This window comes from Pan paniscus, chromosome 17 (assembly GCF_029289425.2).
Source record: "Pan paniscus chromosome 17, NHGRI_mPanPan1-v2.0_pri, whole genome shotgun sequence".
In the NCBI taxonomy this organism is placed as follows: domain Eukaryota; kingdom Metazoa; phylum Chordata; class Mammalia; order Primates; family Hominidae; genus Pan; species Pan paniscus.
Window position 1 is genome coordinate 90,071,924 of NC_073266.2, and position 27,823 is coordinate 90,099,746.

At 36.3% G+C, this 27,823-nt stretch overlaps 1 protein-coding gene across 4 annotated transcripts in view; it reads right to left on the reverse strand.

The window, feature by feature from the left end:
* CBLN2 (cerebellin 2 precursor) overlaps positions 1-27,823 on the reverse strand; it is a 101,875-nt gene that overhangs the window by 15,712 nt on the left and 58,340 nt on the right. For 3 of the 4 annotated variants that reach the window (XR_008621975.1, XR_008621979.1, XR_008621976.2), the window contains exon 2: positions 160-225. The exons of the other annotated variant lie outside the window; for it this stretch is intronic. The gene's annotated coding sequence lies outside the window, so the exon portion shown is untranslated. The remainder of the gene's footprint in view (positions 1-159; positions 226-27,823) is intronic. 4 annotated transcript variants of the gene reach the window in all.

The window sequence follows — 27,823 nt, forward strand, 5'->3', positions numbered from 1 at the left end:
AGATTTAAATCAGCTTATCATACAAATATCTAATATTTATATTTTTTCAAAATACATAAAAATCAACAAACTCCTTCCTTAAACATGTCATTCAAAACAACCCTTTCTGTAATACAAAAGCTAACAATCTTGGTAACAGAAAAATAAAATGGAACTCACAAAACGTGAAGTGAAAGCCAGTGACATCCACGTTCTCCTTTTTCACAAAAGATGTTGAGATGCTCACTAAAATTATGAAAAAGAAGTACATCATTTCCAGGTACATAGCGAATTAATAATATAATTTTAAATAATATATTTCCTTTTAAATTACTGAAGAAAAAAGAAATAAAGAAGGCTAGCGATAGTGAGCTAAATCCCCATCTTTTAAGCAGAAAATAGACATTGAATAAAGTTGACATATTTGTAAGTAGGCATATAATCATTTGATTTTGACTTTGGGAAATAGTAGGAGAAAGGGAAACATTGCGAAAATTGTTTCAGAAGAGGTTACTAGTGGAATTAGGGAAGTGTTAGGCAAGTGATTGTTATTACTATTATTTAATCCTATGTGTCTCTGTATTTTTAAATTTTCCACCACATCGATGCCTTACTTTGGAAATGTTTTTCTAAATGACATAACGTTATTTTCTCATATATGTGCATATGTGAATTTTGTGCAAAATGCTGCTGAGAGGAAAACATTGGATTTTACAGAATGGATTCCACAGGAGCAGAAAAGGAGGACTCACAACAGGAGACCAGAGGGGAGAAACTGTCTCGGTGCTTGTCTCTCCCTGGGCTTCACTACTCTGATTTACGTGTTCACAAACAAAACACTGAGCTGGATCTCAGGGCTCAGCAACTCCAAAGAGGACTTTGGGAAATACAACAAGTGCACGTGTGGAGTGGGAATCTGCCCCGGTCCTTCAGGGGCTTTGTCCAACATGTCAATGAGGGAAGGAGCGATAAACTTCTTTTTGTGGGCATAAACGGAAAATAAGAAATATAGCTCAGGAAAAATAGTAAATATCCCAACAGACAAAGGTTACTACATAGACTAACAATTTGTGATAGATAGATAGATAGATAGATAGATAGATAGATAGATAGATAGACAGATAGATATGAAAACAGATTATACGTGTACATATATATTACAAATGTGTGCATATTTTTGGTTAGGTTACTCAACAAAACCTTACTTTAAATAAATAAGTAGAAAATATAATTTTAGTGATTGGAAAGCTCAGACAAATCCTTATGTTTAGATAATTTCAGCAAAGGAGCTAATTCATCATTTGGTTGATACACAATCTAACCATAGAAAATTTCCTAATCCTGGTCATAGAATGGGGGAAACCGTGGAGCAATGAAAAGAGGACAGGGTTAAAGGCCATAATTCATGCCTCGAAAGCTGAAAACATTATAGACTGACAAAAATCATCAGACTATTAACTCTGATTGATGTTATAAACTCTGATCAAAGATCTGAACTGGGAGAAATTCGAAACATTTGGCTAAAACGAGACTTGAAGACAACTGTCAGATTCGTTTTTCAGCTTATGCCTAGCCTTCATTGCCATGCCTGGGTGCAATCTGATTATATTACATGAAGTGCATATTTCCATAATGAAGAACTAGTGTAGCATCCTTTGGTTCTCAATCCTGCAGGGAAAGAATTAATAACGAATCACATAATCTCTTCTATAATTTATTTTTCATAATCCTTAGAGTGTAATATGATGAAGAATATTTAACGAATTAAAAATTATAAGATTATTCTTATTTGCTGTTTTCATTACCCTTTTTTTTTGTTTTGGTTTGACTCTGATTAAAGCAGTCAAATTGAAATGTGTTATAAAAGTTGTAATCTATTATGCCTGATTTACCTAGAGGATGTTTGCAAGAAAGTGATAAGAATAATTTTTAAGAGACAAATAAACATTTTCTTTAGCCAGCCTTTTAAATTTCTGCAAAACAAAAAAAGCATATGAAAAAGGGGTTTTTTGATGGTGATTTTTGAAGTTATTCTAACTAGAGAAATTGTTCCCTTTCCTTTCAAATTTCAAGTATTGGAATTAAGTTCTGGAGTTTAGAATTACTATTTTAAAATGGTATACATTATGTTAATTAGCCTAATGTAATCATTCCACAGTATATACATGTATCATAACACCATATTATATCCTATATTTGTCAATTAAACATCTTTAAAGTGGTTCATATTAAATAATTGTTCCCAATAACCTGAGTATATTAAGTGAGAAGATTGACATAAAAAAACTCAGCTTAAATAACACAAAGTAAAAAAAAATTGAATGCCTGCAAAGGAAAAAAAAACTAAAAACTCAGTGACAAAAAGTTACATACGATCTCTAAATACGCTTAGCCAAAATTTCAGGCAAAGTCCTCAATAAAAACGTTAAAGAAAAAAAATTGAAATGTGTAAAAGTTCATCTCTTACCATTGCAACCCCTATTCATTTCCCCCTTGCTGATATTGATTAAAAAGAAAAAAAATTAGTGGCCTGGTGCGGTGGCTTATGCCTGTAATCCCAACACTCTGGGAGGCCTAGATGGGCAGAACACTTGAGATCAGGAGTTCCAGACCAGCCTAGGCAACATGGTGAAAACCTGTCTCTATTAAAAATACAAAAATTAGCCGGCATGGTGGCACGTGCCTGTAATCCCAGCTACTTGGGAGGCTGAGGCAGGAGAATCACTTGAACCCAGGAGGTGGAGGTTGCAGTGAGCCGAGATCATGCCACTGCACTCCAGCCTGGGTGACAGAGCGAGATTCTGTCTTTAAAAAAAGAAAAGAAAAACACAGAGAGAGAGAGAGAGAGGGAAAAAAAAAGCACATAACTGAAGGCACAATGCCGTGTTTAAAATAGGGACCGGGCTTCACTCTAAAGGTGCCCTCGGCTGGAAAGCCTGCTGGTGGTCAGAGATCTCAGAGCGCACGCACCTATTTTCAATATGTGTTCAAAAGTCTGTCGTGGTTGCTAAGGTATTCAGTTTAAAGAAACTAGATAGTTTTTGAGGGGGAGGGAGAATTTCCTATTGATGAAAATGAAAGAAATTCACTGTGAATATGTGTTTGACTATGTGTGTGTGGGGGTGTGTGTGTGTGTCAGAGAAGCAGAAAAAGTATGAATATTAGGTTGAGTTGTTGCCATTGAAAGTAATGGCAAAACAGCAATTACTTTTGCACCAACCTAATACAATCTTAATTTATGAATTATAGAATTTTATATACAGTAATCTACTTTTTCCATTTAACTTATCATAAGCAGTTTTAAAATGTACTTTATGTTCAAATCTGAAATTAATCAGTAACAACTTGAAAATTCCTTCTCTCTACAGAAACTGGAACTTGAGCAAAATAATGTGACTCATTCATGACCTTGTAGCAAAGTGATAACCATGTTATCTAAAATTCAACGAACACCTACTATGAGCTCAGCACTTTAGATAAACATCTTACAGAGAAAGTCGGTAATTCTAGTCCCTGAACAAGTACCCTCTGAGCACAAGGTATTAGCACTGTGGGGCATCCTGTTGGTTATGTGGAGCAGGATGGCTTCAGGTGAGGCTTGAGGGAAGTGCTTCCTGTTTCTGTAGCTCTGGGCTGGTGACAAACCCCCCCCCTCAGTTGAGCCATTCTTCCTACCACACCCACTGGCAATGTTTGGGATGGCAGGTGCTCCATTAGCCTGGGTCCCAGGCTGAAGAGGTAGGGGATAGGACCCCTAATTACCTGTCCTGTGCATGTAGCATAAGGAAAAAACAAGTTGTTTTCATAATGAGTTGTTAAATTGCAGCACACCCCACTCCATGCTGACTGGAACACACACGTTACTTCACTTCCTCTTTTTAACCAGCTAATAAATGTGGAATTCTTTTACTAATTGTAATAATGCAGACACAAAAAAGAAAAAGAAAACACTTAGGGAGATAGGATAACTCTTCCAAATAAATAAATAAGAATGTCAGGTCTGCAATTCTAAACCTGGCATCAATATTATCCATTTTTTTATCTGTCTATCAGTGAATTTTCTGCCACATACGTGTGAAATTTCAGTTAGCAATAGCTGTTTACTATTATCTGAAAGAAAGAGCAGAAGGAAGGAAGGAAAAACACAGATAGAAAGAAAGAGAAAAGAAAAGAAAATTCCTCCTGCACGCTTAGAAGGCCTGTTGCCTGCATTTGGTGTGGTTGGAGGAAGAGGTGGTAATTGCTCAGCATAAAACAGTCCTTTCCTGTCTCTATTTCTGCTGCACAGCAGTAAACATGCAGGAGAGTTATGGAGCAATGAAAAGTCTTTGCTAGTGAGACTACTGGTTCTAAGACTCAAGGTAAATGAGGGTGTTTCTTTAGCTTATCTTGAAAAAAATAAGAAAAGTGGAAATTAAACCAACTTAGAGCAAATTACTGATAGGTAGATTCTCAGCGTATTATGATGCCCAGGAGTGGAAAGTAGAGAACCATAATGAAAGGCTTGAAACAAGAAGCAGGGGTCAGGAAAAAAAAACTCTTAAAACCAACAGAGTAATAGCTAAGGATCTGAGAAAAGAGAACCAAATTATATGCAGACATAGGCTTTTAAACCACCTCATAAAAACTGAAAATGTTTTCATCATTCTTACGCTGACATCTAAAGAGTAATTGAAGAAGAGAAATATATTATTTTCTATCTTCTATCATGTCAAGTGCTTTGAAATCTACTCAGTTTTTCTCCTACAATATCTCGAATGCAGTGCTTACCATTGTTTACCAATGTACCATGCAAACAAATAAAAATATGACAAATACAGTATATGCTATTTAATTTGCTTTAATTTGAATTTTAAATCTTTGATTTTCTCATAAAATGAACTCAAACTGAATGAAAATGATAAAGCAAAATAAGATGCATATGTACCACATTTTCTTTATCCAGTCTCTCATTGATGGGCATTTGAGTGGATTCCATGTCTTTGCTATCATGAACAGTGTGGCAATGAACATACATGTGCATGTATCTTTATAATATAATGATTTATATTCTTTGGCTATATGCCCAGTAATGGGATTGCTGAGTCAAATGGTATTTTTGTTCTAGATCTCTGAGGAATTGCCACACCATCTTCCACAATGGTTGAAGTAATTTTCATTCCTACCAACAATGTAAAAATGTTCCTATTTATCTGTAACCTTGCCAAATGTGGTACATATACACCACGGAATACTATGCAGCCATAAAACAGAATGAGATCACGTCCTTTGAAAGCACATGGGTGGAGCTAGAAACCATTATCCTCAGCAAACTAATGCAGGAACAGAAAACCAAACACCACATGTTCTCACTAGTAAGTGGGAACTGAAAAATGAGAACACATGGACACAGGGAGGGGGAAGAATACATACTACAGCCTTTTCAGGGGTGGGGTGCAGGGAGAGAGCATTAGGAAAAAATAGCTAATGCATGCTCGACTTAATAGTGAGGTGATGGGTTGATAGGTACAACAAGCCACCACGGCACATGTTTACCTACGTAACAAACCTGCACACCCTGCACACGTACCCTGGAACTTAAAATAAAAATATGTTTTTTAAAAAAGTAAGCACAAGAGTCCAAGCATAAGAAAAACAGGCAGGCTGGATGGGCTTTTCCAGCACAGAGTGCTGGCAGAAATGAATAGCTTTCATGAAATATGTCACGGAAGGTTTCCTAAAGGAGCAGAGTCATACAGAGGTGAACACCCAGGTCTTCCCTAATGAATGTAGGATGTAAACAACTTTTAGGATCCTCCTAGAGAGGATCTATGCTGACCATGTGACTTAGTGTGGCACCTTGGGCCGTGTGGCATCAGCTTGACTCTGGAGGGGCTAGAGACTAAGGTTAGGCACATGGGGGCTCAGTCATGTCTATGTGACCTGTACCCCATAACATCTCTGGACACTCTGGGTTTGGTGCTTGTCACTGATGGGGGTTACCCCATGGTGTTGTCACACATCGTAGCTAGGAGACATAATACTCTGGGCACCTGGAAGCTCCACACTGGGTCTGTCCTGCCCCTGTTTGATGCGCCTTTTCCCATTGCTGATCTTAACCTGTGTCCTTTCACTATGAGTCTAACAGGTTAGCTGAGCACTGCAAACCCTTCTAGTGGATCCTTGAACCTGAGGGTTATCTTGGAGATCTCAAAATGTGCAGTTGTTCTAAAGAAAGGGTGTGCAAAGCTTCTGTTCCTGTCTCTGGAAGTAATCCCATTACTTCACTCCCCATAAATTGTGACAATACTGCTTTTTGTAGGAGTAAGAAGGGAGAAGCACCTGTTTGAGGAAAGGGTCGACACAAAAATCACAGAACATTCCAGGACCAGAAATCACTTTGTAGGTAACTTTATAAGTATTTTCTATTGTATAAGCATATGAGGTTTTAAAATATCACTAGAGGCCAGGCACGGTGCCTCACTCCTGTAATCCCAGCACTTTGGAAGGATGATGCAGAAGATCACTTGAGCCCGGGAGTTCAAGACCAACCTGGCCAACATGGCAAAACCCTGTCTCTACTAAAAATACAAAACATTAGCCAAGCATGGTGGCACACATCTCTAATCCCAGCTACTCTGGAGTCAGGGGTGGGGAGAATCACCTGAGGCCAGGAAGTCAAGGCTGCAGTAAGCTGTGATAGTACCATTACACTCCAGCCTGGGCAATGGGAGTGAGACCCTGTCTCAATTAATAAATAAGGAAATATATTACTAGAAATAAAGGATATAAAGTACACCCTGAAGCAATGTGGCATCCCACAGCCCACCAGCACTCCCCAGGTCTGGCAAAGTCAAGCATCTTTGATGTGATTGTTCTGGGTCTCAGGCAGCAATGTACTTGATGTTTTGTGACCTGCAATACAATTAACCAATCAGCAGTGGGGCAGCCACTGACTTCCCTTCAGGATTTGCAAGTTCCCTTTTCAGAGGTGAAAAGAACAATTTCTCTGTAGCTGTGGAGTGCATGTGAAGTCAACATTTGATGAATTTGACTGAGAAGTATCGTGTTCCCTAACCTATTAGGGGCTTCAAGAAAGGCCTGTGCCAGGCTCAGAGCACACATCCAAGTCGCGCCATTTTGGATTTGACTCTGTTGGTGAGTTTATGGCTTGCTTTCATTTTCATAGAAAGGATAACTTATTATCAAATATTTATATTAAATAAAATATTGTATTGATAATCACAGCGGAGTATGAAATGAAATGCAATTAGATAAAACATCTTGATCAATATGGGGTTGATTGTGTATTTGAAAAGAGATTTGAAGAAAGAACTTTTCATTGCCAGCCGGTGGCCGGCATTTAAAATGAATTCACCGCTAACATATCCATTTGATTTTTTCGAGGATAAGGCAATGCTGAGTGACATGGACACAGATGACATTATTGTGTTTAGACTTCTAAAGGGCACTTCATATAGCATTGGAGATAAAAAGCCATTTTGAAATGCAGTCTCTTGGGGTTTCTGAAATCAAATGAAGCGCAATGAAAAGTAGCAAAGAAAGACACAGAGCACCTTGATTTTGTAGTCAGCTCCAAGGCAATCACCTCGGTGACACTTGTTAATTTTTTATATATCCATTGATCAAATATCTATTATTTTTATCCTTTCTTTCCATAGGAATAATAATATCAGCTCTCTTCTCATGAACCCAGGAAGGAGCTCATCAAACAGGGAACAGGCAGAGGAGTTTGTGTATTTCCTGAGCTCCCAATTTTTCACTGTTTGCGTGCTGCTCACTGACAGGCCTTAAGAAAGCCATTGTTCTTTGTAAGCACAGGGCTGTGTCTACACAGATCCAGCTGCTCCTGCCCCTTGTGGGTCTAAAGAGGGAGGGCGCAGGATGGCTGGGTTCCTTCTTGCACCCAGATGCAGGCCAGTCATGGACAGAGATCATCTGGGCACATAGGAAAATAATTCTTCTGTGTTTAATAAGGTGCATGAGCGATCACATGGCTTCAGGAAAAGGGGCAGGCTTCTGTATGCCTCTTAAGTGGAAAAGTGAACAGCTTTATCAGCCTACAATGGAGAATTTCCAAAGCCTTCAAAGCATGTTAAGACAACCTAGAGAATTATAGAAAAACATTTGAATCAACTTGCTTTTGGATCAATTTTTCCTTGGGACAGGGGTTTGCAAACTATGACCAATAGAACAAAGCCAGACTCATTCCCAAATTGCTCTCTGATTTCAATACAGCAGCAGAGTTGAGTGGCTGTGACAGAGACCGCATGGCCTGCAAAGCCTAAAATAGCTACTCTCTGGTCTTTTATAGAAAAAGTTTGCTGATCTCTATTCTATGATACATACATAGATTCCAAAGGCTTACATTGGTATGAATTTAAAAAATAAAAATAGGCCGGGTGCGGTGGCTCACGCCTGTAATCCCAGCACTTTGGGAGGCCGAGGCGGGCGGATCACAAGGTCAGGAGATCGAGACCATCCTGGCTAACATGATGAAACCCTGTCTCTACTAAAAAATACGAAAAATTAGCCGGGCGTGGTGGTGGGCGCCTGTAGTCCCAGCTACTTGGGAGGCTGAGGCAGGAGAATGGCGTGAACCCAAGAGGCAGAGATTGCAGTGAGCCAAGATCTCGCCACTGTACTCCAGCCTGGGTGACAGAGCGAGACTCCGTCTCAAAAAAAATAAATAAAGAAAAAGAAAAAGAAATCAAATGACTGTGAATAATGTTGTGATAGGTGTAAGTGGTACTTACATAAAACATATAGATAGCTGTGATATATATATATATATACATATATACACATACACACAAACACACACACATTAGCATTTATTTTCATTAAGTTAAAAAAACAGTAAACTTGAAATCACTCCCAGGAAGCCAAAATAAAAACAACAACCCCCCCCAAAAAAAAGATGCTTGACATTTATCTCCATAAAATTATAAAGAATATGAGAAGTTAATTTTCAAACCAGAAGAAAAGTAAAATACAATATTATATAAGAATACTCAATGCATGAAACAAAATGTTCTGATTACTTAAACCCTGTTAGTTTTAGGGCCTTACAGTAAACAGCATACATGACTTTAACACATCTTTATTTTATCCCCCTCTCTCTCTTTCCTCTCTCTCTTCCCTCTGTCCCCTCCAATTTAATATAGCATTCCTCCGAAGATTTGGCACAATTTCTCTCTCTAACAGGAACTTGAGATTTTAGATCTATTAACAGTGCATACATTATTTATTAACTTGCATCAGGAGTAATTTTGCAATTGGCAAGCTTCAGAAAGCAGCAGAAATTATCACACCACCACTATAGTGCGTATTACTTCTCAGCACTTTATGACAGATAAAACATTTAAAAGGCAGCCTTCTTTTCTGAGAGTTGGATATGGAAACTATAACGTATTGCTTATTTCATGCACAATTTTCCCTCTGTCCGTGCGGCAATAACATGTGCATTAGTATGAGGGCTTAAAATTACGTAAACATTAATCTCAGAGTGCTCTGGAGGCTCATGTGAATTATTATATGTCAGGGGTAAATAAAAGATATCTCAAGACACTAGGTGTGATTTTGTAAACTTTGGCAGGTGGTCTATGTGATAAGTCACCTTATCATTTAACAGAATCATTGCTAGGTTACACAATTCCCCTGTGATAATTGATTATAAACAGAACTAACTCACAGAACAGTACCTCCAAATTTATTGTTTTATGTGTCTGCTACTACCCTTTAGGGAGCAGTAAGCCATGCACACGTTTGGGACTTCATTTACAACAGATGACAGCTATTTGAAGCCAGCTATGTATCACATAAATTGAGTGTATATGTGTGATAGGTGAGGACTGATATGGGGTGTGAGGAGCATGAGTAGCAGTAGGGATGACAATGTAGGCCATACAGGGACAAAATTATAATTGAGAGATGGTGGAAAAGGGGATAAAATATATATCAAGCACAGGAATGAAATCATATAGGAAGAAAAGTAAAACATTTAGATAAAATGGAAAAGAGGATAAAGTATATCTCAAGCACAGCAATGAAATCATATAAGAAGAAAAATAAAACATTTGGTTTGGGAAGAATGTTTTCTCTCCTCCAGAGGTAAGATATGGTCCAAATGACCCATTTAGGTATGATTTCTCAGTATATCATTTATCATACTAAAGTGATAGGAACACATTTGACCTAATTTGACTGATGTGGTTAGACGAGTCTCCTTGACTAGCTTTGGTATAAAAATTGTGGAAGATTATTTTATCTCACTATTTTGTTTTACTTTTATTTTAAACCCGGATAACACAAATGCTGAATGCATATTTAGAGTCTTTGGAAACAGACAATAGTGGAAAATGAATCCTACTTTTAAGGAGGCAGTTTAAAATGTTAGTCTGCCAAGTATAATTTAGGTTTGATGTTATGTAAAAATGTCTTCATGATTCACGGGGTTTTTAGAAGTTGGTTACCTTAGTGATTTTATTTATCTCTCTGATACTGTCTGACAGTTGAAATGTGCTTGGATACACCTGCTGGCAGTTGCTAGTTTTAAACTACAGGAAATTGAAAGCAAGTTGCTTCTAGGATATTGAACCTAGAATTCCTTTTCCATTTTAGCGAGTGGTGCTCAAATAGTGGAAGTAATACCATTGTAAAACTTTGTCTTAATATTTAGAGAGGTCTCTCATTAAAATCAGCACATATAGATAGTTACATAGATTTAGATACAGACATAGACATACATACACGATGCTCTCTCACACAAAGACACACCTATAGAAAATAATGAGCATGTGCTATGAATCCAGAGATTAAATCACAATGGGGTAAAGCCAGATTTACATTATAAAAAGGGAAACCTAAAAGATGCAATAAACTCAGATTATGTTTTTACAATTAAATTAAAAAAAACTAAATGATCAAAGTTTTCTCAAAACAACCAATTTAATGAGTTATTAATATTTGCATTATTTATATAAGTTTTATTCATCTATAAGATGAGTGGAAATGGTTCTGAATGAAGACTTGTCAAAAATATAGCTTTATTTAAACTAGTCTGTGTCTAGGACATCAACAAGATAGCTGATTAGAGATGCCTAATTTCCCCCCACCCCATAACACAAGGACGAACAAATAAAATAAACGTCTTGACTTGAGTATCTGTATGAGAGCACTGGCGTACAGCAAGGAAGTGGTAAAGATTCAGGATGGCCACATAGAGAAAAGAAAAAAAGACTCTGCTCCTGCCACCTCATCTTCCCAGTCAAGATCAGCTTGGAAACAAGAGAGTTCCAAGTGCACCACCCACAATTCAATAGGCCATTCACATGCTCCATTTGTTGGTAAACCAACCAAGAGTAGCTGTGGCCATCTGGTGGGCTAGTTCATGTCCCCTCTGCACATGAACAAAGTCCAGCAATTCACTGAAAAGGGAGCAGTGTCCAAGCCAGTGGGCCAGCCTTGCACTCTCTCAACATCCATACAAACCCAGCAACTCACTCCCAATGGAGCTATGACTGAGCCAGCAGACCAGTCATACAAACTCCTACAGCCTAGGCTACTGAGGCACTCACAGGCATTTCTGACATTCTATGAAAGTCATTCTATGACATTCTAAAGAAATTGCATTGAAACCATGTCCACTCAAAACCAAAGCCAACACACGTTACCCAACTGACACCGTAAAACGTACCTGCAGGTGGAAGACTTGCATTATGAAATCCATCTTATAAAACTAGAAAAGGTGACTGTTTCACCAGATATGTGGAAATCAATGCCTGGACACACACACAAAATTAAAAACAAGGCAACATGATACCACAAAAGAAACACAATTCTCCAGTGACTGATTCCAAAGAAATGGAAATTTAGAAATCATCTGAAAAGAAATTCAGAATAATAATCTTAAGAAAACTCAGTGAGATGCAAGAGAATGCACATAGACAGTTCAATGAAATCAGGAAAATAACTTATTATTTCAATGAAAAATCCAACAAAGGAATATCATAAAAAGGAACCAAACAGAAAATTTGGAGCTGCAGAATTCAATGAATGAAATAAAAATACAGTCGAGAGCTTCAGCAACAAAAGTTCAAGCAGAAGAAAGAATTTCTGATTTTGATTTTGAAGACAAGTCTTTTGAAATAACCTAGTCAGATAGTCAGAGATACAATTAAATTAAAAAACATATACTATATGGTCAAATTTTCTCAAAACAACTTATTTAATGAGTTATTAATATTTGCATATTAGTCAGAGATACAAAAAAGAATGGAAGAAAGAGAAGAAAATCTACAATATTTATGAGATACCATTATGTGAACAAATATTTGCATTGTGAGAATTTCAGAGGGAGAATAAATGAAGAAAGGCATAGAAACCTTAATTAATAAAATGATAGCTAAAAACTTCCCAGGTTTTGGGAGAGATGTGAACATCCAGATCCATGAAGTTCAAAAGTTTTCAAATAGATTCAACCCAAAAAGATACTCTCCAAAGCACATTATAATCAAGCTGTCAAAACCCAAAGTCAGAGAGAGAACTCTAAAAGCAGCAAAAGAAAAACACTAAGTCACATATAAGATTTTCAATAGACTATCAGCAGATTTCTCAGCAGGAGCTGTTAGGAGAGAACGAGAAGACATAAAGTGTTGAGAGAAAAAAATCTGTCGGCCAAGAATAGCACTCAGCAAAGCTATCCTTCATAAATGAAGTAGAAATAGTCTTCACCAGACAAGCAAAAGCTGAAGGAATTCATCAGCAAAGATCAGCATTACAAAAAGTGTTTAAGGAAGTACTTTAACTGAAGGAGAAAGGATGATAGTTACTATCCTGAAAACATATGAAAGTATAAAATTCACTGGTAGAGATAAATTCATAGACAAATTCACAATAGTCTACTACTGTCATGGTAGTAATACATATTATCATTACATTATGGTAGTACAACCATTACAGTATTTAATATTATTACTGTATAACATATTACAATATGTAGTACCACCATTACAGTATTTCTAGTATAAATATTTCTAGTATGAAGGTTAAAAATCAGATTTCTAGTATGAAGGTTAAAAATAAAAATGGTCAACAATAACAGTAGCTAAAAAACTTGTTGAGGAACATATAACATAAAAAGGTGTAAATAAATGAAAAGTATAAATTGTGGGGCAAGGGCTGATGTCTAGAATATTTGTATGCAACTGAAGTTAAGTTGTTATCAACTTTAGAAAGTCTATATGAGAATTTTTATGTAAGCCCCATAGTAACAACACATAAGAGGTACAGTAGTTACATAAACAGGAAAGAGAAGGGATTCAAAGCTTACTGCTACAGAAAATCACCAGAACACAAAGGTAAATAACAAAAGAGGATGAGAGGTTCATGGTTGCAGGACCTTGGTCTGAGCAAAGATTTTTTGGCTAAGTCCTCAAAGGCACAGGTGACAAAAGCAAAAATAGACAATTAAACTTACATCGAACTCAAAAGCTCCTGCACAGCAGAGGAAACAATCAATAGAGAAAAAGAAACAACCTATAGAATGGGAGAATATATTTACAAACTATACATCTTATAAGGAATTAATATCCAATATACATAAGCAACTCAAATAATTCAATAGTAGGAAAACACATAACCAGATTTTTTTAAATGAGCAAAAGAGCTAAGTAGACATTTCTCCGAAGAAGACATACAAATGGTCCGCAGGTATACAAAAAATGCTAAAAGTCACAAATCATCAGGGAAATACAAATCAAAAATACACTGAGATATCACCTCATGTCTATTAGAACAGCTAAAATTAAAAAGACAAAAGATCACAGGTGTTGGCCAGGATATGGAGGGAAGGGAACACTTGCACACTGTTGGTGGGAATGTAAATTAGTGCAGCCATTATGAAAAACAGCATGGAACGTCCTCAAAATATTAAAAATAGAACTACCATGTGATCTGGCAATCCCACTACTAGGTATATCATCAAATGAAATGAAATAAGTATGTCAGAGACATTTGCACTCTCACGTTTATTGTGGCATTATTTACGGTAGTCAAAATAGAGAATCAACTTATGTGTCCATCAACAGATAAATAGATAAGGAAAATGTGGTATACATACACAAATTCAGCCATAAACAGGATGAAATCCTGTCATTTGTGACAACATGGATAAGCCTAGAAGACATTATGTTAAGTGAAATGTCAGGCACAGAAAAACAAATACTGCGTGTTGTCACTCATGTATGGAATCTAAAAAGGTCGATCTCACAGAATTCAATAGAGTGGTGGTTACCAAGGCTGTGGAGGGTAGGAGCAAGGACAAGAGAAGAGATTTGTTAATGAGTACAATGTTACAGTTAGATAGGAAGAATACGTTCTGGTATTCTATTCCACAGAAGGGTAGTTAACAATGATGTATAATTCAAAATAACTGAAAGAGAGGAATTTGAACATTTGCACCAAAAAGAAATGTTGTTGTTGTTGTTGTTATTATTATTATTATTATTATTATTATTATTATTATTACTTTAATGGAGACAGAGTCTTGCTCTGTCACCCAGGCTGGAGTGCAATCATAGCACACTGCAGCTTCCACCTTCTGGCTCAAGTTATCCTCCTACCTCAGCTACCTGAGTAACTGGGATTTCAGATGCTTGCCACTCTGCCCCGCTAATTCTGTACTTTTTGTAGAGATGGAGTTTCGCCATGTTGTCCAAGCTCGTCTGGAACTCCTAGGCTCAAGCAATCCACCTGCCTCAGCCTCCCAAAATGCTAGAATTACAGACAGGAGGCACCGCGCCTGGCCAAGAAATGTTAAATGTTTAAGGTGATGGATATGCTGATTATGCTGATTTGATCATCGCACAGTGTGTGCATGCATTGAAACATCATACCGTATTCCACAAATATGTATGATTATCATATGTCAATCAAAAATAATAATAAGAAGAACTAAACTAGGATATTTCTGTTTCTGGAGATTAAAATGTGAATTCTTTTTTAAAAAATCCATTATGTATTCTATGAAAGTCCAAAGCTCTTCCTAAAATGTATGTGAGTGGTTTGGAAGCTAGCATTCTGTCAGTCACCTCTTGTTCTAAATTACTGCTTGTCCAGAATTATTATTTCTGTTATATGTCATCGGGATGCTGTTATCTGAGTTTTCTCTCTCAGGCATGTCCATACACATACTCAAGCACGTTAGCTGATACCCGCACACAAACGCACGTGAAATGTAAAGATACAGAATATGGAGAAATCGAGGGTTACATAGACAAGACAATTTCAGATTAAATCTTTCATATTCTTATGCATTATTTCACAAAGTCTCCAGCCTCTGAGATGAGTTCTCGTCTTCCCTCTTTCCTTTTCTCTTTCTCTTCTTCTTTCTCCTGGATTACTCTCCTAACTCCAAAATTCCTGTTACACAGATGCTCTCTCATGCCTTCAGGCTCAGCTTAGGCTTATTTTGCACATCAGACCCCTCAAGAAGTTTAACAGATCAAAAGGCCTTTCTTGTAATAAGATCTTAGAAAGCAGTTGCAAGTATACATTGCATTTGTATTTATCTATTGCACAAGTTAAAATCATACAAGAAGCAATAATTTTCCATTAGAAATAAAAGCCTATAATAAAACTATTGTTAGGATTAACATGACATCACAGTTCTTTTTTGTTGTTGTTTACATACTCATTTTCACCTCTTTTCTCACTCAGAAGCTTTGATTTCATTTCTTGTCACTTTTTATTTCGTTTCAGTACTCAGTTCCTCTGTCAAATGCCACTATATCCATTATTCATTCTGTAAGTTTGACCTGTTGTGTATAACCAGTCACGTTCTAAGCCACTGGGACTCTCTAGGATCACTGTCATCCATGCACTGGCTCCAGGGTTAAAACGAATGACCTCTCTATACTCTAACAGGGTAATTCTCAAACTTTGGTCTCAGGATCCTTTAACCTTCATAAAACTATGGAGACCCTCAAATAGTTTCTGTTTATTAAGGTTACATCCATCGATGTGCTGGAGCTGAGACGCATCATCAGCCAAAACTGATTCTGAACATCTCTCAACTGTGCTTGCTGTGACTTCATGTCGGTAGCTTCCAAATGACCACGGCAGGCATATTTCAATAGTGTGATGGAGTCAGCTAGCAAAAATGATTACTTATTAGATTTTCATGAATTTTGCAAGCCAGTCTTTAAAGTAATTATTATTAAAAATTAAATTACATAAACTAAAAAAACTAAAATAAAAAATAAAAATAAACTAAAAAAAATATATTAAAAACAAATGTAATAAACATTTCTTATTGTTGCACTATTACCTATTCTTTTGAGGTTAGTTTCTACTATATTTGCACAGTGGAAATTCTATTTAATGTTGTGTTATTGTGCATCCCTGTAAGACTCCCTGTTCTGTGATGTTAGGTCCATGGCTTGAAATCAGCCATGGTAATATTTATACTACAAAATTGGCAAGTGCTACAATGCAGGGTTTGATTTGTTGTTTTGTCGATTTAAGAAAATGTATATTAGGCAGATTATATTTAAAGTGTTTCCAGTCTCTAACAGTTATGTCAGGAAGAGTGAAAAAAAATCTGAGGAAATAATCTAATATTCAAAACATATTATCATATTCAGCTTAAAAGTCAATCCTTATGAATGAGTGAAGTTCCAATTTGTGGATTTGCTGTTTCCCATTTGTTTCACTTGTTAATGCACACATTCATGTTGAAACTTCTTTTGGAAAACTAGTTGTTAAATATTTACTCTGATACTGCCGGAGTCATTACCACAGGAAATCAGGACTTTGTGTCTTTTTAAGAGAACCAGTTTACCAGCATGCCACTAGTGATACCATTGACATTTTAGGCAAAATTTTATTATTTTTAAAAATAATAATAGTAAAAATTTTTAGATGTTAATATAACAATAATTTATAACCACTAAAATTGTAATATAGACATCATTTTAAGATAGCTGTATTTACTAAAACAAAAAACAATTTAATGAAAATAATGATATTGTTTTACATTTTTTCCAAATCTTTTCAGTATCTGGTTTAATAAAAGACAGCTAGATTTTTACATCTCCCTCTGGAACCAATCAGTTATGATAAATTATTTTGATTTAATATATGAAAACAATTATCTTATTCTGTGTTACAATAAAGGAATACCTGAGAATGAGTAATTTATGAAGGAAAGAGGTTTAACTTGGCTCAAGTTTCGGCAGGCTGTACAGGCAATGTGGTGCCGGCATCTGATTCTGGGGAGGCCTCAGGAAACTTCCAATCATGGCAGAAGATGAAGTGGGATCAGGCCCCACACATGGCGAAGGGCAGAGCAAGAGAGAGCGGGAGCAGGTGCCACACTCCTTTAAATGGCCAGATCTCGTGTAAACTACCAGAGTGGGAACTCACTCACTCATCACCAAGGGGAAGGCAATAAGCAATTCATGAGGGATTCTCCCCTATGATCTACACACCTCCCACCAGGCCCACCTCCAACACATCCAACACTGGGGGTGACATTTCAACAAGACATTTGGAGGGAACAAACACCCAAAAGATATCATCAATACAGTGTCATAGAGATATATAGTTTAAATGGGAGACTTACAGATCCACAGAAATGTCTCACAGACTGAGAAGAGTCCTTACATTACATTTGTCACATTTAAAGGCTTAGAGGATGACATTAAATTTCCAGCGAGTGTATACATACAATTGATTCTCATTATTTGTGGTGGTTATGTTTTATGAAGTCACTGTGAATATTGACTCATCAAATCCTAGAGGAATTATAGATTTTGTGAATGTATGGTCACATTTTTACAAACTGATCGATACTTAACCTTATGTGTGTTTCTGTTTAGAGACACCTATTTAATATGTATTTTTGATTCATTAAGTTAGCACTTGTGACCAACAGCACTCTTTTCTTCCTTTCTTTCTGTTTTTTTTTTTTTTTTTTTTTTTCCGCGGCTTACTGCAGTCTTTACCTCCTGGGCTCAGGCAATAGGCCCACCTCAGCCTCCCAGGTACCTGGAACTACAGGCGTATGCCACCACGCCTGGCTAATTTTTGTTTTTGTTTTTGTTTTTGTGGAGACAGGTTTCACCACGTTGCCCAGGCAAGTCTCAAACTCCTGGGCTCAAGCAGCCCACTCATCTCAGACTCCTGAAGTGCTGGGATTACAGGCGTGAGCCACTGTGCCCAGCCAGCCAACAGCATTGTAACTCATGCCTGAATGAGGCTTATCTAACACATGCATTTTTTTTCCATAAAGCACCTCACAGCCTTCTTGTGCTTGGGAAGACTAGATAGCACATCAACACTATCCTTGCAGGACATCCAAGCATCAAAATCATCAACGCAAACCCCACAATTTCATGAAACTCATGACACAAAGTAAACTGCAGAAAAGGAGATAGGTTTCCAGTAAGAGAGCTGCAACAAGAAGGCAGAGTGTGCCCTTGTTCAACCTCAGCTGAGATTGGCTACTAACTTTCTTACTGCTCCAAGCACATCCACGAATGACTGCAATGGAGCCACCAAGTATTGATTTGAGGGTCATGAACAAATTTTAGTGATTAGGCAAATTCACAAATATATAATTTATGAATAATGAGGATTGACTGTGTCTGTATATCTTATATCTCTCTCTATATATTATATTTGTTTGGATGTTTATCATATTACATACGTATGTTTATATATTATGTATGTATATTTATACACTATGTTTTAAGAAAATAGAAGATAAATATTTTATATTGATAGATGATAGTATCAGGGCACTTCTAATTTCTTAAAATAAGAGAGAGTGAAGCATAATTTCAAGGATGTTGTTTATCTAAATTAATACTTACTTTACAAGTCTGCAATATCAATTTTTTGAGCACAAATTTTAACCAGAAATCCTAAACACATAAGGACTATAAAATGATTAAAAATTAGTGTTACTAAACGAGAGTGCAATGTGATTGGACAGTTCTTCAATCAGTCCTGTCACATGCTCATTGGCTAAAAATGGACACAGAGGACAAACTGATTGGTGACAGATGGAGAAGCCAGAAAAAAAGAAAAAGAAAAAAAAGAGAGAGCATTGCCTAGAAGGTGGCAAGCAGTTGAAAAGAGCAAAAGTGGCGAAAGACGTGGAGAAATTTATGGAGTAAGTAAATAAATCAGCCTGTTAAGTGCAGTGAAAGAAAATGAGTGGAATCATTGGTGCTTTGACAATTAGCTGTACATATTCTAAGAACATGATGAGATTTCATTCTGATGTGAACAGGCCCCTTAACTACTTGAGTCCACCACTGTCCGTGGCGATTCAGTAGAGAATAACAGCAAACTAAACCTATTCAGTTATACAGGGAAATGTTAGGACAGATCGAAGTGTATTTGAGCTGAATGTTAGCCATATGGAATCTTCCACTAAACTGCAAAGACAAAGAAACATATATATGAAAGCTGTGTCAGACTTAAATGAGAGCACTGACATCTTAATCTGGAGAGATGATTTTTTGATATATTATTGATTAATGTAAGAGTAACTTCATCGCAAGATATCAAAACCAGGAATAACCTTCTATATCATTAAAAATGAATCTCTCATATTTTATTAGATTATATAATACCTTGAATATACAATACAATTTATCATACATAATTTGCTAGAACATGCACTGCTAATTTTAACATTGAGACTGTGCTCTCTGAATCTTACCATAGAGGCTTTTGCATTGACTATTATTGTGGAGCCCATAATCTAGGGTTTGGGCTCTGAAGACAGAAACTTCAGCTGGTCATTCCTCCCCATCTTCTGCATTATATGAAGCTCGTGGTCATTGTTGTATCATGCATGTGGCTCAACTGAGATTTTCCATTTATTTATAAGAACTAAGGATCCATTATCTGGCAGAATCATTGATTTTTTTTTTACAAAAGAGTTTTATGCAAAAACATGAATCAAAGGAGTTTTATGCAAAAATATGAATATATTTTCAGAACTGTGGCTTTGGCATTTCATAGTCATTCTGTAGCAACAGATGACTAGTGGAATCTTTTAAAGTATAATTAGAAAACTACAAAATTTAAAATAATTTAGAATTCTTTGAAGAAAAGTATTTCTTACCATAATGTGATTGTTAAAGTTTTCAAATGTCCATTTATCTCTCCTGTTTCTGAATGATTGTCAAATTTGTCCATGGTAGTAATCAACAAATTGATTTTAACTTGAATTATCATCTATTTTACTGCCTTTTTTTGAGATTGGGTCTCACTATATTGCCTAGGCTGGTCTTCAACTCCTAGCCTCAAGGAATCCATCCACCTCAGCCTCCTAAGTAGCTGGGATTACAAGTGCATGTCATCACGTCCAGCTTGATTTTGATGAGATAAATCTTAACAAATTCTATTTTTAAGAGAGCTTCGTGAATAGAATATTATCATGGTTTTTTAATTTAACAAGTTTTATGTGTTCATTATAAGACACAAACAATGATTGTTATTTTTATTATATATAAAAAACAAAAATAAAATAATTTTTAAAAATTTAAGTATGCTAAAGAATAAGAAAGAGTAATTTGTATTGATAATTATACAATCTCTCATATAAATTCCAAAACAGATTATCTTGATTAGTGAAGGAGCTTTTCTCTAAAAGGTAGTTCAAAGACCCAGAATTTTCTATTTATTTTGTGGCTTTGAGATTTTCTATAAAGCTGCCACACTTGTTTTCAATAAATCATGGGATGATAAAAGCGTAGGAAAGATATCAACATTGTAAAACTCAGGGCAAACACACATCACTTCTGCTCAGATCCTGTTGTTAAAATCTGCTCAGATGGCCCTACAGAATTTCAAGAGCAGCTGGAGACAGACACAAGTTTTGTTGCTGGGATCTAGCAAGAAATATTTGTTATTTGAAACAAATATCTTGGAGGGAAGGTAGACGTATCTATCACAACTGAAATGTAAAATTTTAACATTTAAATCTGACATCCAATTAAAAGGGAATTATTAAATAAAACAGTAGGAGTGTCACACAGAATAGTTCCATTTCCCTGTAAACCTTCTGTGCTCTGCTTATTCATCTGTCCTCTCCACCCTCCTTCTCCCCTAAGCCCTGGCAACCACTGATCTTTTTACTCTCTCTACATTTTGCCTTTTATTAGATTGTTATATAGTTGGAAGCATATGTATGTAACAGTATGTAACCTTTTCAGATTGGCCTCTTTTACTCAATAATAGGAATTTACATTTCCTATGTCTATTCCTGGCTTCATAGATCATTTCTTTTTAGCACTGAATAATATTCCATTGTGTGTTGTACCATAGTTTATTTATCCATTCAACTACTGAAATATCTTGGTTACTTTCAAGTTTTGGAAATTATGGATAAAGCTGCTATAAGCATCTGTGTGAAGGTTTTCATGTAGATCTAGGTTTTCAAATCATTTGGGTAAATACAGGTGGGTACAACTGTCGCATCTTACGGTAAGTAGTTTTGTAAGAAATTGCAACACTATCTTCTGAAGTGTTTGGACCATTTTTCATTCCAATCAGCAATAAATAAGAGTTCTTGTTGCACCACATCCTTGCCAGCATTTGCTGTTTTCCTTATTTTCGATTTTCGCCATTCTTATAAGTGTGTAGTAGCATCTCAAGCTGTTTTAATGTGCAATTCCCTAAAGGAATGTGAAGTTGAGCCTCTTTTCATATCCCTATTCGCCGTCGGTATATTTTCTTTGATGAGGTGTCTGTTCAGGTTTTTTGCTCATTTTTTACTTGAGTTGTTCATTTTGTTTATTGTCATGTTTTAAGAGTTCTTTATATTTTTGATAATGGCTATTTATTAGATATGCCTTTTGCAAATATTTTCTTTCAATCTGGTCTTTCTTTATGTTCTCTTGATAGTGTCTTCTCAGATCAGAATTTTTAAAATTTTAATCAAGTTTTACGGATTGTGCATTTGGTGTCGTATCTAAAGAAATCATCGCCACTTACAAGGTCATTTCAATTTTCTCCCATGTTTTCTTTCAGGAGTTTTATGGTTTAGGCAACTGTTCTGAAGACTTTTGCTGCCACAGGAACAAAGAAATGGGGTGGTACCAGGAGAAGGCGGCTGTGGCCGAGAACAACATTAACTAAAGTAATTATATCAAAAGCAGGGGTTTGCTGAAGGATATCCTTGTGTATGTGAGAGGTGATGGAATCCAGTGTACAGATGGAGGGGATTGTCTCAGATGGGATCATGGCTCATTCATCTGTGTGAACAGCAGGAATGCAAAGTATATGGGTGCAGATGCTAGAAAGTGAATGGATGTGATAGTGAGAGTCTGCAAAGTTATATTCTAAAGGCTTAATTTTCTCAGTGAAAAGAAAATAGAGAACAAAAATGGGAAAGCGGTGCTGGGTGGCTGGGAAGAGAGGAGCAGAAAATAAGGGAGTAAATGAGCTAGGAAAGTATGTCATGATTACCATGAATCGCTAACGACACTTTTGAAGTTCCCAGTGATAAATGTGAAGGGCAAATTCAGTCATCATGGTTGCATATATTCCTCCAGCTATGTGAACTGTGGAAATGCAAGCAAGGCTTGTGGATTATCTCAGATTGTGGTGTTCTCCGGTGAGGACGATGAAACAGGTCGGGGCAAGGGAGTTGAGAGTGTATGGGTGGAAGTGATTATAGTGAGTAAGCAGAGGGTTAAATGAAGTAGTTAAGGAAAGGAGGCTTTCAGATGTAGAACCAACAGATTAGAGAATCTGGGAGGGTGCAAGTACGGTTGGAACTGGGCTGCTAAAGGGATGGAGCTGAAAGTATGGGAAGTGGTGGTTGGAGAATGTGATGCAGGTGCTGAGACAATGGAGCGTCTGGCATTGTTGCTGATGGCAAAGTCAGAGATTGGCCATGGCTGTGAGTGAGTGAGGTCGGGTGTGTGCCTGTCAAGATCATCAGAAGAGAGGATTTTAAATACCTTGAGGATAGGGTGTTGGAAGGATCATCCATGTTAAGACAGGGATATTTTGGACAGAGTGGCAATGAGTCAGGAGCTAAAACCATCAAAATGAGGGAGAACCGCTACGGGATATGCATATGACAACAACTGTAAGGAACAGTGGCTGACACAATCTGCTGAGGCGGGATTCAAATGGGAAGGTTTTTAGGAAGGGGGGCGTGGCGTGATCTGAGAGCAGCAGTGAGAAGGGAGGTCCATTTCTCCAGGTCCTGTAGTAAAAGCCCTGTGGGAGAAAGAAGAGCCCCTGTTTCAGAGGGCTGCCGGGGAAGCCTGGCCCTCAGGAGGCGACTGGGAGGAGTCCATAGGAGACAGAGGATGAAGGGCCAGTCTCTGGAGAGGCTGAGGATGCAGGCGATTTTGTTGATGCTGGACTGGGATTCTAAAAGGGCCAGGGGTAGGACTTGGGGTTTGGAAGGAATGAGACAAGGAAAGAGAACGGGAGATGTGCGGTGACCTGATTGGCTGAGTAATCATCCCTAGAAGGTTAATTTTGTTTGCCAATTGCTGGAGTAAAACCATTCGATTCTGACCACTGGAATAAAAATAAATGAGGCAAGTCAGAGGAAAACAGGTTTTTCCTGGAGTGTAGCACCCTTTAGCCCTTATCACCCTAAACCTGAACCCAATCCTTCCATTTTGTAAGCTATTAGTTATGTTATTCATTCAATAATATTTACTGAGAATATACTATAAGTCAGGAAGTGAGTAGATGTTAGGGAATGGAGAGAAATTTGTTAGCTAAAACTAACATTAAACTAAAACTCCGCAGTTTGCACATTTACAACGGCAGGTATTTCTATGCAGCTTTTTGTTGTTTTCTCTGCTGGCCTTAGAACATGTGGTTTATTAATGGTGACTTTGCTTCCTATTCTGTTTAGAATGTGAGCCTTCTGACACATAACAGACTATGCAGAAGAGTTATGAAGTAAGCACACATTTTTAGCCTTAGAATGCTTAAAGCAACTTCACATCCAGTCCAAACGAGTGTTAGCACCAAGGCCAAAACATTGCACCAAATAGAGGTCAGAGCTTGTCCACCTCAAATTTTGCCAATATTTAAAAAGTGCGCAGCAGGTTATATCATAATGAAAACAGATAAAATAACAAATAAGTTAAAAGGAGCACTCTCTAATCAAAGGTTATACAAAATGAAATGAAAAGGTAGTGATTTTAAAACTTATAAAACTTATAATACGTACCCTCAATGCTATTATAACATTGTTTTCATATACTGCTGTCAAGGGTATAAATTTGTTCCATTTGCCCAAACAATACCAGTCAGTTCAGTTCTAAAATCCTTTTATTTAGTATCTATTCTGTGCAAGAGTCTGTGCTAGGATATGAGAGCAGAAAAATAAATACTAAAGGGTTTTTTAAAGGATATTTTAGTATTTTGGAAAATTAAAAACACATTTTAAGAGTTTTAACAATCACCATTTATCCTGACACAAAACTGCATATGTAAAAAACTACCTGGCTGTTAACTTTAGAAAATTAGTGATAAATATATATTATATATTAGTGATAAATATATATATAAAATTAGTGTGCATATATACATTTATTTTCATTCTAGAATTATATATATGTGATGTATATATAAATATATATAAATGTGAATATTTAGAATTATAAATGTGATAATTTATATATGTGATATATATAATGTATAAATTATATATATATAAATGTGAATATTTAGAATTATAAAAAGGATTCGGTCCTTAAAAATCATATGTACAAAGAATGTTGATGGCAATAGAAATGTTTGCAATATAGGCTTTAAAATGCAGTTTCAATACTATATAAACAAATATATATGAATATGAAAGAAAAAATATTTTGCTAATATGTTAACAATGGTTATCTGTAGGGCATTTTTATTTTCTTATATATAATTTTTCTTTTAAAAACTAATTTGCCACAAATTAGTTTTATAATTATTTTTTAAAAAGCACATTTTAAAGTGTATAGATGAGGAGAAACTTTCTCACAAGTGTATCATTTTATTCTAGTTTATTCCACATTTTTATTGTATTGGTGACTTAAGCTAAATAAAGGGGAGTATCTGAGGACAAGATGTCAGAATTCTTAATAAGTCCATGCTGACCCCTGTTCTCCACAGCAAAGCATCCCATTTGAATGTGAGCTTCAGCAATTGAGAAAAACAATTGCAGGGATTTTCATTGTCTAAATGACTCCATCCTATCTTGTGAAATTAACACTTGGGTATTAACTATTTCTCAGATACAATTAGTCTCCATGGGCAAGAGCCAGTGCGTGCAAAGTTTCCCAGGTACGCTCTGGCCTGGAGCTAATTGGTGTCCTTTTATTTCTTATGTGCTTTGATGCAATAACACAGATGGATCCATCACAACTGATTTCATGTTCATCTCGTGAGTTGCACATTTCAATATGTAGACGTAAATGTTGTTCACTGAATATGATGAGCATTTGTAGCATAATAGTTTGTACTAAGAATTATACCATTGCCATCAGCATTAGAGCATTGTGAAGTGAATAAAGCATAATAAGACCACTTTCAAGCCTCATTCTGATCATCGATGAATAATGATATGTTATGCTTCAAAGACCATATTATTTCATTTTTCTGTAGTTGGCATACAGATTCTGCAGTCAGACAGATTGGGGTTGCTAGGTCAGCTCTGCGTACTCTTTGCTGAGGGAATCGGTGACTAAGTTCACCTTTTGAAGCTTCAATTCACTCATTTCTAAAATAGGGATTTTACTACCCAGAGTATTGTTATAGGGACAAGCACCTGGTATACTATAAACATTCAATAAATGGTAGGTGTAATCTTAAAGTGTTTAAAATTTAATTAGCAAAGTTTTCATACAAGTGTTACCATTTTAACAATTCCCATAACCCCATCAAGCCAGTGATCAATTTACTGTTTAAAACTGTCTACCTGGAAATTACTTCTAGAATTGTTTGAACACTTAATTTGTATTCAAAGATAACATGACGTATACATACAAAATACATCCCACTTATATTAAGGTAATGGAGACACCACCACCGCAGAATAGTTGTGAACTGTATGGCTTGAAGTCATTCCATGAGGAAAAAAACAAGGATGAGAATAACTTTCTAAGCCAAAGTCAAAACCACTGGTGAAGATCATCATTTCTATTGTCTGGTATACTCTTTGTCCCCTCCTTTTTCTACTAAGTATGCTTATGAAGTTTTGTTTTTTTTAAAGGCTTACAATGTTTCACATTTAAATTAAACCATTTTGTTTGTTATTTGTGTAAATCCTTATCACCAGGCTATTAGAGTCTTATTACCAGGCTATTTACTACGCAGTAATGTGGAAAGAACTCTCAATCCATTGACTTTTCATTCTTGTCTCCTGTAGACACTCTTTAGTGTGCTACCTGCCTAGAAAAATGCAATAATGATGAAGGTTTAAGAAAAACATGCTTTTCTAAACTATATTCAGTTGCACGGCATAAAGTAAAATCAATATTCATGATGGAAATAACTTTTCTTTTTCCTCCTGAAAGCACCCTTCACCTTTCATTTCTTCTAAACAGTGACACTGTGTCGCTATCTGTGTCGCTCTCTGTGTCACAATCTGTGTCACTATCTCTCTGAGATGGAGCTGTCCTACTGTCACTAAGCCTTAGTCTAAGCTTGGTCAATTACAAATGATGCTCAATATTTAATGCACTGTGGTCTATGATAGACATCCATTTGTTGCTTTTGAGTAAGAGAAGCAAGATATTGAATGACACCACTAATTGAACTGCTGGAGTAACACAATACTACTACTGCCTTTATCATTAAATAAGATAGTAAAATCTTCTCCAAAATTTGAAGTATAAATAACTCTGACGTGAATAAGAATTCCCACTAATGTTTTCAAATTCTCAAAAGCATAATGAAAGTATCAATCATAAATATATACATATATAACTCGCCATAATTAAAATGATTTATTTGCTTGATTTAATGCTTTTAGATAAGCTTTTAATATTACTAAATCAAAGTAAGAGGTCTAGCAATTTCCAATTTCAAAAACAGAATGTATTATTGAGCTGGAAGAATTTAGGCATATTCTAAGAACTAGTAATACCACGCTTGTAATCCCAGCACTTTGGGAGGCCGAGGTGGGTGGATCACAAGGTCAGGGGTTGGAGACCAGCCTGGTCAACATGGTGAAACCCCCATCTCTACTAAAAATACAAAAATTAGCTGGGTGTGGCGGTTGGTACCCGCAATCCCAGCTACTTGGGAGGCTGAGGCAGGAGAATTGCTTGAACCTGGGAGGCAGAGGTTACAGTCAGCCAAGATCATGCCACTACACTCCAGCCTGGGTGACAGAGCGAGACTCCGTCTCGCAAAAAACAAAAAACAAAAACAAAACAAAACAAAAAACTAGTCAGAAAAAAATAAGTCTACTCAATTTTTTTCAAGGCCTTCCTAGAACCACTAAATTGATTGACATGAAGATTTTTGGTCATATTATGTTTGTCTCCAAGGCTTAGTCATTTAGTCTCTGAGTCTTAATGCAAAGTTGGTCTTGCATTAAGGAAATGGAGAATTTAGGGGATAATAAAAATAAAGTATTTTGAAATTTAAATAGATCAATAATTAACACTTCTGAAAAGAAATATGAAAACTGGAGTTTTATTCTCCTTTTTCAAAAGAAGATATGATTGTAGCAGTGCAACTACTTTTTTCCAAATTATAGCATAATATATATATATATATATATATATATATATATATACAAGAAAAAATAGTAGGAAAAAATGGCATGGTTGACATAATTAATGATATTTCTGAC